General features: G+C 36.3%; 1 non-coding gene across 1 annotated transcript; it reads right to left on the bottom strand.

The window, feature by feature from the left end:
* Positions 1-12,556: 12,556 nt before the first annotated feature.
* On the bottom strand, positions 12,557-12,665 carry LOC112781727 (small nucleolar RNA R71). Its single transcript, XR_003192486.1, has one exon. It is a non-coding gene; the product is annotated as a small nucleolar RNA R71 (small nucleolar RNA).
* Between the last annotated feature and the right edge of the window lie 958 nt (positions 12,666-13,623).

Genomic DNA, 13,623 nt, shown 5'->3' with positions numbered 1-13,623 from the left:
GGTAGTTGCTTGACATGTATATGCTCCATTAACCTTCCGGACCTTCCTAACGAAATAAAACATCCATGGTTAAAAACTACTCAATATTTAGCAATCATAAATGAGTAAGTACGCCTCAATTAAACTTGAACTCACCAGTATCTGAGGTTCTGTCAAAGGGCAACACAGAGACTATATGGACATCCATTTATAGCTCGACGGCAATGAACATGGTACTTTAATTGGTCCGATTCGACCGCTCGGTACTCAGCACTTCTGCGAATACTGTAGTTCTTCACACCCTGCGTTATTGCATATCGGCATTTGAATTTGTAGCTGACCCAAAATTCTACCCCACCGTCTAGGTTTTGATCCTCTATCCGGTGTTGGAAATAGGAGATTTCTCATGCATGGCATCCAGATCCAATGTATGATAGTGACTTGGTACATCTGATAGCGGCGAAATTGGGTGGGAGGAGGCAAAACATAGCGCACCGCTATCTCGGCCGGCGTTTGGTGCATGAAAATTGAATGCGCACAACTTCACCGGCAAGTGCACCGGGTCGTCCAAGTAATACCTCAGGTGAGTGAGGGTGGATCCCACGAGAATTGTTGGATTAACAAGAAATAGTTATCTTGCAGGACTTAGTTTGGGGAATAGAAAAAGATTTGTTGTGGTTGAATTTGCATAAAGCAAGAAAGTAAAGAAAAGCAATCAAGAGAATTGTTAAAGAAAGAGATAATATATGGAAACAGTTAACGCTTCGGAGATGTTTATCTTTCTGGATTAAGATTTCTTACCAACTACTTTAACAATAAGTAATTCATTCTATGGCAAACCATAGGTGATTAAAACCTAATCTTTTAGCGATTTAATCTCCTCTAATCTTCATCAAAATCCACTCTCGTGGTCATTCAATTTAGATCAGAGGGTGAAGTTCAGAAAACCAGTTTAGCGCCACAAAAACCTCAATTACCCAAAGCTAACGGGATTTCATGTCACATATTCGATCAGTTCATGTAATTAGAAGTCTAGAAGGAGTGTTTTCAAGCTGTAGCTCAAGCGAGATATCTCTTTCGAGAATCACAAGAGCTCATGTAGAATAAGGGTCATACTCTTGTTCTACCCAAATTCATGAGATTAAGAACGAAAACAAGACCTTCTAATTGAATCAAACATTAATTAAAATAAAAGAATAATTCTTAATCCATAGAAATAAATAGAGCTCCTAACCTTAAGCAGGAGGTTTAGTTGCTCATGACTTACAGAGAAAACAGAAAAATAAAGAACAAGATCTGAGGTAATGTGTTTGATGATCCTAGGTGATCTCCTCTTTAAATAGTAAATGCTAAACCTAAAAGATATTATTTTTAAAATAAAAATTTCAAAAATAAGATAAGAAAAGCCTAAGGAATGCTAAAATCCACTTTGGGGCCCACTTGGTGAGTGTTTGGGTTGATGACTGGCGTCCAACTTCAATCTGGGTGTTTAACTTCACTGGTCCTGCTCCCGGGCTGGCGTTGAACGCCAGTTTTAGGCGTTCAACTTGGGAGGTCAGTCCTTCATAGGCATTAAACGCCCAAGCTTGGCGTTTAATGCCATTTTTGGCAGTCATTTTGGAAGTAAAGTATACACTATTATATATTACTAGAAAGTTCTTGAAGTTAGCTTTCTATCACCGTTAAGATCGCGTCAATTGGGCCTCTGTAGCTCATGTTATGCTCATTAGAATGCACGGAGGTCAGGATTGACAACATCTGCTATCCTTTCTTCGTCTCTGAACAAGATTCTGCCAAATTTGCCCAAAAATCACCTAAAATCATAGAAATAACACAAAAATTCAAAGTATCATCCAAAGATAAATTTTGCACAAAAACACAGTAATAATTAATAAAATCTAACTAAAAATAAATAGAAAATGCTATGAAAAAGGGTATAAGATGCTCATGCATCATAACACCAAACTTAATCTGTTGCTTGTCCTCAAGCAACCAAAAAACAAGATAGGACTAAATAGAAGAGAAAAATACATTAGGTTTTAGAGTTATCATTCAAGCTCACTTTTAATTACTGAATGGGGGCTATTAACACTTTTTTTCTGAATAGGTTTGCCATTTCACTTGTCTTTGAAGCTCAGAAATATTGGCATCCCTTGGAGCTAGAACCCGGATGATATTATTGATTTCCTTCTTTAAAGTTTTTCTTGATTATTGACCATAACTTTTCTTTTCTTTTGGTGCTTTTCACCTTTGAGCCTAGCCGTGACTCTAAGCGTTTTGTTTTCAAGTATTACCACCCGATACATAAACGCCACAAGCACTTATCTGGGGGAACCCTTTGGATTCGAATTTAGCTTTGCTTAAATTCCTAGACAGTGGTGCTCAGAGTTCTTAAGCGTACTCTTTATAGCGTCGGATCACAACTTTAAATGCTCAATTTCAAGATTTTCTTGACACCTTCACACCACAAGCATATATTTAGGGATAGCAACTCTTTTGAGCTTTTTAGGCCAATTTGACCCTCCTAACCACTGATGCTCAAAGCCTTGGACCCTTGTTCTTTTGAGTTTTCTTTTTATTTTCATTTTTTTTGGCTTTTTCTTTTGCTTCAAGAATCAATCTTTTTGGTGTTTTAGAGAATCAATAATACTTCTCTAAGTTCACTGTTCTTCAAGAGTTAACATGCTCAACTTCAATATCAATTATGCACAGTTAATTCATACATTCAGAAAATAGAGATCAGGCCACCAAATCAAAGTAAATAGAATAAGTCATAATATAACTCAAGGTCTTATGTATTTTACTACTTCCTTTTCAAACGATTTTTCTTTTTAAGCATAGTGGGCAACACATGAGACATCTTGTAACAAATATTTTTTTTCGAGAATTGAACTACTAGACTAGAATGCAAAGGAAATCCTAATAGTGATTATGCAAGAGCTAGAATAGAAACAAGAAATAAGATAAAGGAAGGGATAATGAAACTTAACCACCTCAGTTATGGTGGCTGCTGATCTTCCATGAAGATGATTCACCTTCTTTTGGTGCCATTGATGCTAATATAAACCCAGAGCTCGCTCTGCAACACCAAACTTAAAAAGTTTGCTTGTCCCCAAGCAAAGAAAACTTGGTCCCTTTTTGGCATTAAACGCCAGGACTGCTTCCCTTGTGGGCGTTGAACGCCCATGCTCTTTTCTCCCTTCTGGCATTGAATGCCAGTAAGGGGCACCCTCCAAGGTATTCTGTTTCTCTCCTATACGTTTCTTTTTCTGTTCTAATGGATACACATGATCATAAACATTAGAAAAACTAAGAAAACTATGAAAAATAATAGAAAATAAAATAATATGAAATCAAACTAAAATAATAGAAGGAAAATAGAAAAGAATAAAATACTATAGGATACTTATTGTTGGGTTGCCCCCCAACAAGCGCTTCTTTACCGTCACTAGCTTGACGGTTAGCTCCTTCAAGGAGGAAGATAGTCATAGAGGCTTAAATATTCACCCCTTACTAGGGGCTTTTGTCCTGTGCTCTCATGGATCAATTCAATATGCTCAGGAGACAGGATCCTGTTGATGCCAGGGCATCTTGGCCAGTTTCACTGACCTTTTCTTTACTGTTTTTAGGTTAGTTTCATGCATTTCTTTAGGAAATAAGCTAGTTTTGGGTAAATATTCACTTATGCCTTGACTCAAGCATACATTGTGCATTTTACATGATTTCATGAGGATTTTGCATAAGTTTAGTGACAAATATTATGTTGCATTACTCATGACTTGGACTAGAGCTTTGATGCACTTTGTTGCTTGATTTCAGGACCAAAAAGAAGCAAGAAAAGGGGAGGTAACTTGCAAGATTAATGAGAAAAGTGATTGCCAATAACACTCTCAAAAAGCCATCAATGCCCACGTTAGAGAGTCACGTTAACCAAGTTAACGTGAACTCTAACGTGGAGAAGAGAAGTTGAGACAACGTTAGTGACACTCAACATTGTCACTAACGTTGGCAATTACTCATAAGTGGCCACGTTAGAAGCCACGTTAACCTAGTTAACGTGGCCTCTAACGTTAAAGGGGGGAAGAGAAGCCAACGTTAGTGACACTCAACATTGTCACTAACGTTGGCCTATGGTGCAAATTACCACGTTAACTCCCACGTTAACTTGGTTAACGTGGGAACTAACGTAGAGGATGAAGAGTTGTCGAAAACGTTAGTGACACTCAACATTGTCACTAACGTTGAAGCAACCACACAACCCCCAAGAGTCACGTTAACTTCCACGTTAACTTGGTTAACGTGGAAACTAACGATGAGAAATGAAGGATGAGCTAACGTTAGTGACACTCAACATTGTCACTAACGTTGGGATGGCTAAAAGATGGCCACGTTAACCTAGTTAACGTGGACTCCAACGTGAGACCTAGGGGCACATTGGAACGTTAGTGACAATGTTGAATGTCACTAACGTTCTCGAAGGATGGCAAAGGCCACGTTAGAAGCCACGTTAACCTAGTTAACGTGAGCTTTAACGTGAAGCAAGAAGGGGCACACTGGAACGTTAGTGACAATGTTGAGTGTCACTAACGTTCTCGAAGGTTGACAAGGCAACGTTAAAAGCCACGTTAACCTAGTTAACGTGGGTTTTAACGTGAGGCAAAGGGGTGCATTGGAACGTTAGTGACAATGTTAAGTGTCACTAACGTTCCCGAACTTAGACTTTCACTAAATAATTAACACTCCTTACGCCCTGAGTTTTAAGTCTCTGCCCACTTCGCACTTTCTCTCTGCAAGTAAAACCAAGCCCAAATAAGAAAGGAACTGCTTCAAACTCAAGATCCAAAGGCCCAAGACTTGAAGAGTAAACTAGAAGCTGAGAAGAGTAGTATATATAGGAGTAGCTTTGAATTGTAAAATAGTTCTGGAGGCTGAAGAACCACTCTCTGTATTTTACTTTCTTTGCAATTTCTAGTTTTATGATGTATTCTCCATCTTTGTTTTCATTTTCAAGAGCTATGAACAACTAAACCCCTTTCATTGGGTTATGGAGCTCTATTGTAATTTGATGGATCAATACTAATTTTCATTATTCTTCTTCTATCTTTCCTCTTGATTTTACTTGAAAGCTTTCGGTTTTCATCCAATTGAGTAGTTATCTTGGAAGAGAAGCTATTCAAACTTGGATCTCTTTTGAACCTTGAAAGAGGAATGAAGAGATCAAGCTAGAAATGCTTTCTCATGCTGGACCAAATTGGGTTTGGATGGGTATGTGACTATAACCCTCTCAATACTTGGTTTGGGAAATGCATGTGGTATAATCAGTGACCATACTTCATCTCTTCTCATGAGCAATTGACCAAGAAATTGGCTATTGATCAAGATTTGAGAGATTGAATTGCAAGAAATTATAATTCAATCACTTAAGATTGCCAAGGAGATCAATGAGTGCATTGATTGAGGAAGACATGAAAATGAACTTGATCCGGAGAATCGCAACATCTCCTAAGCCCAATGAACTCCCTATCTCTGATCTTACCCATTCTCTTTAATTTCTACTATTTACTTTTATGAGCAAATCCCCCATTCCCATTTACAATTATGCAATTTATTTTCAGTCATTTACTTCCAGTCCTTTAATTCTAGCATTTACTTTTCTGTTATTTACATTCCCGCCATTTTATTTTCTGCAACTCTCAACCCAATTTCTGGATTCACTCAACTAGAACATTCTTCTAATCAAAGTTGCTTGATCAATCAATCCCTGTGGGATTTGACCTCACTCTATTGTGAGTTTTTACTTGATGACAAATTCGGTACACTTGCCGCAGGGAGATTTGTTGTGAGACAAGTTTTCCCCGCATCACCTGTTCACTGTACGGAGTAGGACTGGACTTGCAGTAAATACTACCCTCATTCTGGATGAGAAGCCTTCAATAGGGATATTTTTAGTTCTCCATCCCCTAGGCATTTTTCTCTTAGGACCTTCCTCCTTGGTTGGTGGTGCATACGTTTGGTGTTGGGGGGAATTGAACTGGTTCTATCCAAGGGAGGAGGCTTAAACGCTGGATTTTGTATGCAAGTACCTCATTTCTCAGGGGATGGCGGAGGTTTATAAATTTTGAAAACCTTGTAGTCCTCATGTAACCTCAGTGCCCCTTCACCTCTCTCAACAGCTATCAAGGCTCTTCCAGTGGCTAGGAATGGTCTTCCTAGAATGATGGAGTCATTTGCATCCTCTCCCATGTCAAGTATCACAAAGTATGCAGGGAGGAAGAGCTTTCCAACCTTTACTAATATGTTCTTCAGTAGCCCGTGTGCTTGCCTCAAAGACTTGTCAGCCATTTGCAGGGTGATCCTTGTTGGTTGTGCTTTTTGGATCCCCAGTTTTCTCATTACTGACAGAGGCATCAACGTGATGCTTGAACAGTGCCTTCTCAAAAGTGATAGTCCCTATAGTACAGTGAATCATAAAGCTTCTAGGATTAGGCATCTTCCTTGGTGGATTTCTTTGAACCAGTGCACTGCACTCCGTGGCAAAGACCATGGTTTCATCTCCCTTCAAGGCCTTCTTCTCAGAGAATAGACTTTTTATCAAGGCCATATAGGGAGGTATATTTTCTAGTACCTCAGTGAAAAGAATATTGATGTGTAGCTTTTAAAATATTTCCAAGAATTGAGACTGCTGCTCATCCTTGGTCTCCTTTCACTCTTCGTGAGGATGTGACATTTCAGGCTCTCTTCCCACAAGAGAGGCGTGTAATAGTATACTTCCAAACTCTTTTTGAGCCTTTTCATTTAGTTCCTCAATAGTGTGCACCACCTTAGGCTCAGCCTCCTTGGTCATGATGAGGGTCTTACACTCTTCTCTTGGATTCACCCCCTGTGTAGCTGGGAAGAGTGTCAGGAGGTATCTGAAGTTTTTGAGGGCAAGATAGTTTGGCTCTATACTCTGAGGCCTTGGATAGTGCAGGATGAGTATCCAGAGTGACTGGAAAAGGATGCCTGGGGGGAATATGCTTTGAATTTATGTCTATTACCCCCCTCTCTGGGCGTTCAACATCTACTATACTCCCTTTTGGGCATTCAACTTCTCTGCTGCCCTCTCCTGGGGGTTCAACTTTAGCTCTGCTTGAGTGATTCCTCCATCCTTGAATAAAAGTCTGAGAATAAGAGGTATCGTAAGGATTTCTAGAGGAATTTCCCATGTAATTAACCTGCTTAGATCTCCGCTATAATTGTGAGTTTCACCTTGAGGAAAGTTACCACTCATATCACAATGAGTATCTGGAGGAGCACGATAAACCTCAGCAACATGACTCTACATGCTGCTTAATTGTTGAGTGAGGTACTTTATTTGTTGCAATATAAGTGCATTCTGAGCAAAGATCATATCTACATTCTCCACCTCTTGAGTTTCCTTCCTAAATGGAGTCCTCTTAGATGAGTATAAGTACTGGTTATTGGCAACCATCTCAATGAGCTCATCTGCCTCTTCGTGTGTCTCTATCATGTACAGAGAACTGCCTGTAGAGTGATCCACTAACCTCTTGGCCATCTCAGAGATACCTTCATAGAAGATGTCTATCTTGACCCAACCTGAGAACATATTGAGGGGGGGGGGGCATCTCCTAAGCATCAGCTTGTACCTCTCCAAATCATCATAGAGGGACTCGATCTCTTCCTGCCTGGAAGTCTGAATGTCTGTCATTAGCTCAGTCAATCTCCGTGAAGGAGAGAACCTGTTTAGGAATTTTTTAACAAGCTTATCCCAAGTGTTAAAACTTCCTCTGGGTTTAGCATTCCACTATTTCTTTGCTTGATTCCTCAAAGCAAATGGGAAGAGTACTGGCCTGTGGACTTCAAGGTGCACTATATTGGTCTTTATAATGTCACAGAACTACAGGAAGTCAAAGATGAATTTATTAGGGTCTTCCTACGGGCGTCCATGAAACTGGCAATTTTGCTGCATTAGCATGACCAGGTCTATGTTGACCTTAAAGTCATCTATTTCAATAGGAGGTACACTAATACTCCTTTCATAGAAGTCAGGAGTGGGAGCTGTATAGGATACCAAAGTTCGTTTGGATTGTGCACTCCCAATTGGATTCATGGTAATTTTGGTGTTCCTAAACCAACAAAAGACAAAGAAAAGTGGGGGGTCTCTATGTCAAAGTCTAGAGAACTCCCAGTGAGATACCCAAAAAGAAATAAAGTAAGCTAAAGCAAACAATTTACAAGAAAGTTCGAAACGAGAATGCAAGAATTACTCCTAAAAATTTGGAAAATTAAAATTATTAAGAAAATTACACCAAACTTTAAAATTTGAATTTAAATAAAGATAAGATGCGATAGCAATTTTTGAAAATTAAGAAAATTAGAAATAAAAATTTAAATAAAGATTTCGAAATTCGAATTTGAAAGAAAGACTAAAGAAACACCAAACTTAAAAATTAAAACAAGATAAGGCAAACAATTAATTAAAAAGATTTAAAAATAAAGATAGAAGATTTGGTTTTCTAAATTATTTTTTGAAATTTAAAAAGGAAAAGGTCACATAAAGATTTTGAATTTCAAATTTAAAGAAAGAAAAACTAAAGAAACACTAAACTTTTAAATTTGAATTTAAAATATAGGTAAGATAAGATAAGATAACAAAGTTTGAAATTTGAAGAAAAGATAAAGATTAAAGATCAAGAAAGATAAACAAGATATGATTAAAGAAAATTAAATTAAACAAAAAGATCACTAATGGAACACCAAACCTAAAATTTTGAATCAAGATAAGTGATGAGTGGATATTTTATATGCTTTTTGCCATCATTTTCATACAATTTTTAGTATATTTTGTTTAAGTTTTGTTAATTTTTCATAGGTTTTAGTGAAAAATTCACATTTTTAGATTCTACTTTGAGTTTGTGTGTTTTTTATGCAATTTTAGGTATTTTCTGGCTGAAATTGAGGAGCTGGAGCAAAAGTCTGATTTAGAGGCAGAGAAAGCACTGCAGATGCTGTCAAGATCTGACCTCCTTGCACTCGAAAGAGCTTTTTTGGAGCTACATAAGTCCAAATGGAACATTCTCAATGGTTATGGAAATCTAACACTCAGGGCTTTCCAGAAATATATAATAGTCCATAGTTTGCTTCAGAATTGAAGGCCCAAAACTGGCGTTTAACGTCAATTATCTACCCCAGTCCAGGCGTCCAACGCCCACAGAGAAGTGGCCAGTGTCCAACGCCCATAAAGGTGTCCCTAGCCAGCGTTCAATGCTCAAGGAGCATCCTAGCACGTGGGAGACACTAAAGCTCAGCCCAAACACTCACCAAGTGGGCCCCGAAAGTGGATCTTTGCATTACAAGCCTAAGCCTATCATATTTCTATAATCCTTAGTTATTAGTTTAGTATTTAAAGGAGAAGATCACCCTTTTGTTAGACAGTCAATCTCTCCTGGCATTTTTCAAACCTTTTATTGTATTTTCTATCAATATGAGTCTCTAAACCTCCTAGGTTGAGGGGAGGAGCTCTACTGAGTTTTATGGATTAATAAAGTATTACTGTTATATCTTCAATCCGTGTCTGATTCCTTATTTTAAGATATATCTTCGTTCTTCATCCTTATGAATGCGTTGAACTGGCACAAGGTTTTGTCATTCTACATGCGTTGAATCTTTTAAACAATTGTTCTACTACTCATTATAATTTTCAAATATTAATTACCTCTCATTCAATTAGGAAGTTTTTTTTTGTTATAATATTTGTAACATAAAATACTTTTTAATCTAAAATAGTTGTTACAAACAAAATTATTTAAGAGATAAAAATAAAAAGTACTATATAATTTTAAAATAAAGAATATCAATTAATAAATAGATACTATTCTTTCTTATCTCAACTAATTTTTTAAGACAAAAAAGATACTCATAATTTTGCTTATATTTAGAAAATTTTAGTTTGGTAATTAACTAATTAATTAATTTAAAAAATTATATTATCACTGTTAATTATTGTTTTATTGAGTTAATTTATTTACTTATTTTCAATTGTGATATTAAATCAAGTTTAACAAAATAAATATTGTTACATGTTAACTTTAAAAAAAAATTATTTTAATATAAATCTCGAAATAAAATTTTATAAATTTTTGTCGAAAAAAATATATTTATGTTAGGGGCAAATATATATACATATATGTACTTATTACTTTATTTTTAAACTTAGTGGGGGCAAATGCCCCCGTCTATGTGAACCTCGGTCCATCCCTGTCTGTGGCGTTTTGAGTAGGATCATCAAGGGGAATGGACTGTAGGAGCTTCACCCTCAATCAGATTGGATGCGCACTAACCTTGGTGTTCAGCTCTGGAGGAGAATCGGTGACCTCTCAAGAGAGACGTTGATCACATACAGCCTGCCATAGAAGAAATCATTCACAGTTGGAGGAGACAGTAAAACCGAATTGATCCAGAAGAATAAAGCATCTCCGAAGCCTTAACCATCTTCTTATCATTGCATTCACCTTCAATTGAGTAACGTTATCTTTATTTTACTTTTATGTGCTTTAAACAAACAAACAACTTTTCTATCTGCCTGACTAAGATCTACAAGATAACCACAGCTTGATTCAAGCCAACAATCCTCGTGGGATTGACCCTGACTCACTCAGGTATTACTTGGACCACCTAGTGCACTTGCTGGTTCCGTTGTGCGAAGTGTAATTCCGCGCACCAAGTTTGTGGCGCCGTTGCCGGGGATTGTTCGAGTTTGAACAAACTAACAGATTATTTTGTTGCTTAGATTAGATATTGTCTTTAATTTTGTTTGAGTCTTTTATTTTCTTTTTTCGAAAAAATAAAAAATTTTTCAAAAACCTTTTCTTTTCTTTATTAATCTTGATCTTTGGTTTGAGTCTTTTGTTCTTGTTCTTATTAGAGTTCGAATTTCTTGCTTTTTTTTCCAAAAATTTTCAAAAATAGTGTCTTTTGTTTGAGTCTTGTGTCAAAACTTATGTTTGGTGTTTTGTGTGTGTTCTTTGTTTCTTTAAATTTTTAAAAACTTGTTCTTGGTGTTCTTCTTTATCTTCAAATTGTTCTTGTTTTTCTTTTTGTTTTGATCTTAAAATTTTTAAGTTTAGTGTCTCTTTGTGTTTTTCTTTGCAATTTTCGAATTCTAGAGTCTTAGATCTAAATTTGGTGTCTTTTAGTTGTTTTTCTCTTTCTTTATTAATTCAAAAAATAAAAAATATCTTTTCTATCTTTTTTATCTTAATTTTTGAAAATATCAAAAAAGATTTCAAATTTTAATTTCAAAATTATTATCTTATCTTATCTTAGTTTTAAATTTCAAATTCAAATCTTTTTCAAATTCAAATCTTTTCAAAAATCATATCTTTTTCAAATTGCTATCTTATCTTTTTATCTTTCTTTAAAATTCAAAAATCTTATCTCATCTTATTTCAAATTTCATAATCAAATCTTTTTCTAAAATCAAATTTCAAATCTTATCTCTTTCAAATATTTTTCAAATATTTTTCAAATTCTTATCTTATCTTTTCCAATTTCAATTTTCAAAATCAAATCTCTTTCAAATCTTTTAAATTTCTATATTATCTTTTATAATTTTAAATTTTAAATTCAAATATTTTCTAATCTTCTATCTTATCCTGTTTTCAAATCTTTCTTAATTAGTTACTTGTTTTTCCTTTCTTCTTTTCAAATCTTCCTAACTAATTCTTCTCTCTTCTAATTTTTGAAAATATCTTCTCTATTTCTCTATCTTCTTTTTCGAAATTCATAGTTTAATTTTCAAATCTTTTTAGTTAATTATCTTTTAATTTTTAAATTCAATCAATAATTAAATTATCTTTGTTTATTATTTCTCTTTTTATTTTACAATTTTCGAATTCTCTACTCCTCATAGCCGAATTCTTTCTATCTTCTTTCTATTATCATTCTTCTTTCTTCTTCACATCTCACAGGGTGTCCTCTGTTCTTGAACATAGAGCTCCCATTCTTCTTCTTTCTTGTTTTCTTTTTCTTATTTATGAGCAGGAACAAAGATAAAGAACCTCTCTTTAATCCTGACCCTGAACCTGAGAGGACTCTAAGGAGGCATTTACAACAAGTTAAAGCACAACACTCTGGAAGAAACCTCTTACAAAATTTTGAACAAGAAGCTGAAGACATGGTAGGCAATGCTAATAATGGAAGAGATGCAAGAAAGGTTCCTGGTGTCTACACCATACCAATCTCTAATTTCTATGGAAGAATTATCTCCATACCTACCATTAGAGCTAACAACTTTGAGCTTAAGCCTCAGTTATTCTCTCTTCTGCAATAGAATTGCAAGTTCCATGGACTTCCATTGGAAGATCCACACCAATTCCTGTCGAAATTCTTGCAAATCTGTGACACTGTTAAGACCAACGGAGTGGATCCTGAGGTCTACAGACTTATGCTCTTTCCTTTTACTGTTAGAGATAGAGCTAGGATATGGTTGGATTCTCAACCTAAAGAAAGCTTAGACTCTTGGGAAAAGTTGGTTAATGCTTTCTTGGCTAAATTCTTTCCTCCTCAAAAGATGAGAAAAATCAGAGTGGAAGTTCAAACCTTTGGACAAAAAGAAGGTGAATCCCTCTTTGAAGCTTGAGAAAGATACAAGCAACTGATAAGGAGGTGTCCTCCTGACATGCTCTCAGAATGGTCTATCCTAGGTATCTTCTATGATGGTCTGTGTGAGATGTCCAAAATATCATTGGACAGCTCTGCAGGTGGATCACTAGACTTGAAGAAAACGCCTGAAGAGGAAAGAGAACTTATTGAGATGGTTGCAAACAACCAATTCATGTACACCTCTGAGAGAAATCCTATGAACAATGGGGTCCCTTAGAAGAACGGAGTTCTTGAAGTTGACACTCTGAATGCCATATTGACTCAGAATAAGATCTTGACCCAGCAGGTCAAAATAATCTCTCAGCATTTGACTAGAATGCAAGCTGCAGCTGGCAGCACTCAAGAAGCTTCCTCTGAAGTAGAAGCTTATGATCCTGTCCAACCCACCATGGAAGAGGTGAATTACATGGGAAAACCCTATGGAAACACCTACAACCCCTCATGGAGGACTCATCCTAACCTTTCATGGAAGGATCAACAGAAGCCTCAGCAAGGCTTCAATAATAATCAAGGTGGAAGAACCCAGAATAGGTTCAACAACAAGCCACCATTCCCATCTTCTCAAGGGAATATGGAGAATCCTAAGCAGAGCCTTTATGACTTAGTAACTATAGTCTCCAATCTCTCTAAGACCACTCATAGTTTCATAACTGAAACAAGATCCTCTGATGAGCGGATATTTTATACGCTTTTTGGCATCATTTTCGTATACTTTTTAATATGTTTTGTTTAGTTTTATTAAGTTTTTATAGGTTTTAGTGTTAAATTCACATTTTTGGATTCTACTATGAGTTTTTATGTTTTTGTGAAATTTCAGGTATTTTTTGGCTGAAATTGAGGAGCTGGAGCAGAAGTTTGATTCAGAGACCGAGAAAGCATGGGAGATGCTGTCCGGATCTGACCTCCTTGCATTCGGAAGGGCTTTTCTGGAGCTACATAAGTCTAAATGGAGCACTCTCAATGGCTATGGAAATTTGATTT

Source organism: Arachis hypogaea, chromosome 19, assembly GCF_003086295.3.
Source record: "Arachis hypogaea cultivar Tifrunner chromosome 19, arahy.Tifrunner.gnm2.J5K5, whole genome shotgun sequence".
Classification (NCBI taxonomy): domain Eukaryota; kingdom Viridiplantae; phylum Streptophyta; class Magnoliopsida; order Fabales; family Fabaceae; genus Arachis; species Arachis hypogaea.
Note: the sequence above shows the minus strand (reverse complement) of the source record. Positions and strands in the feature narration are given on the sequence as shown.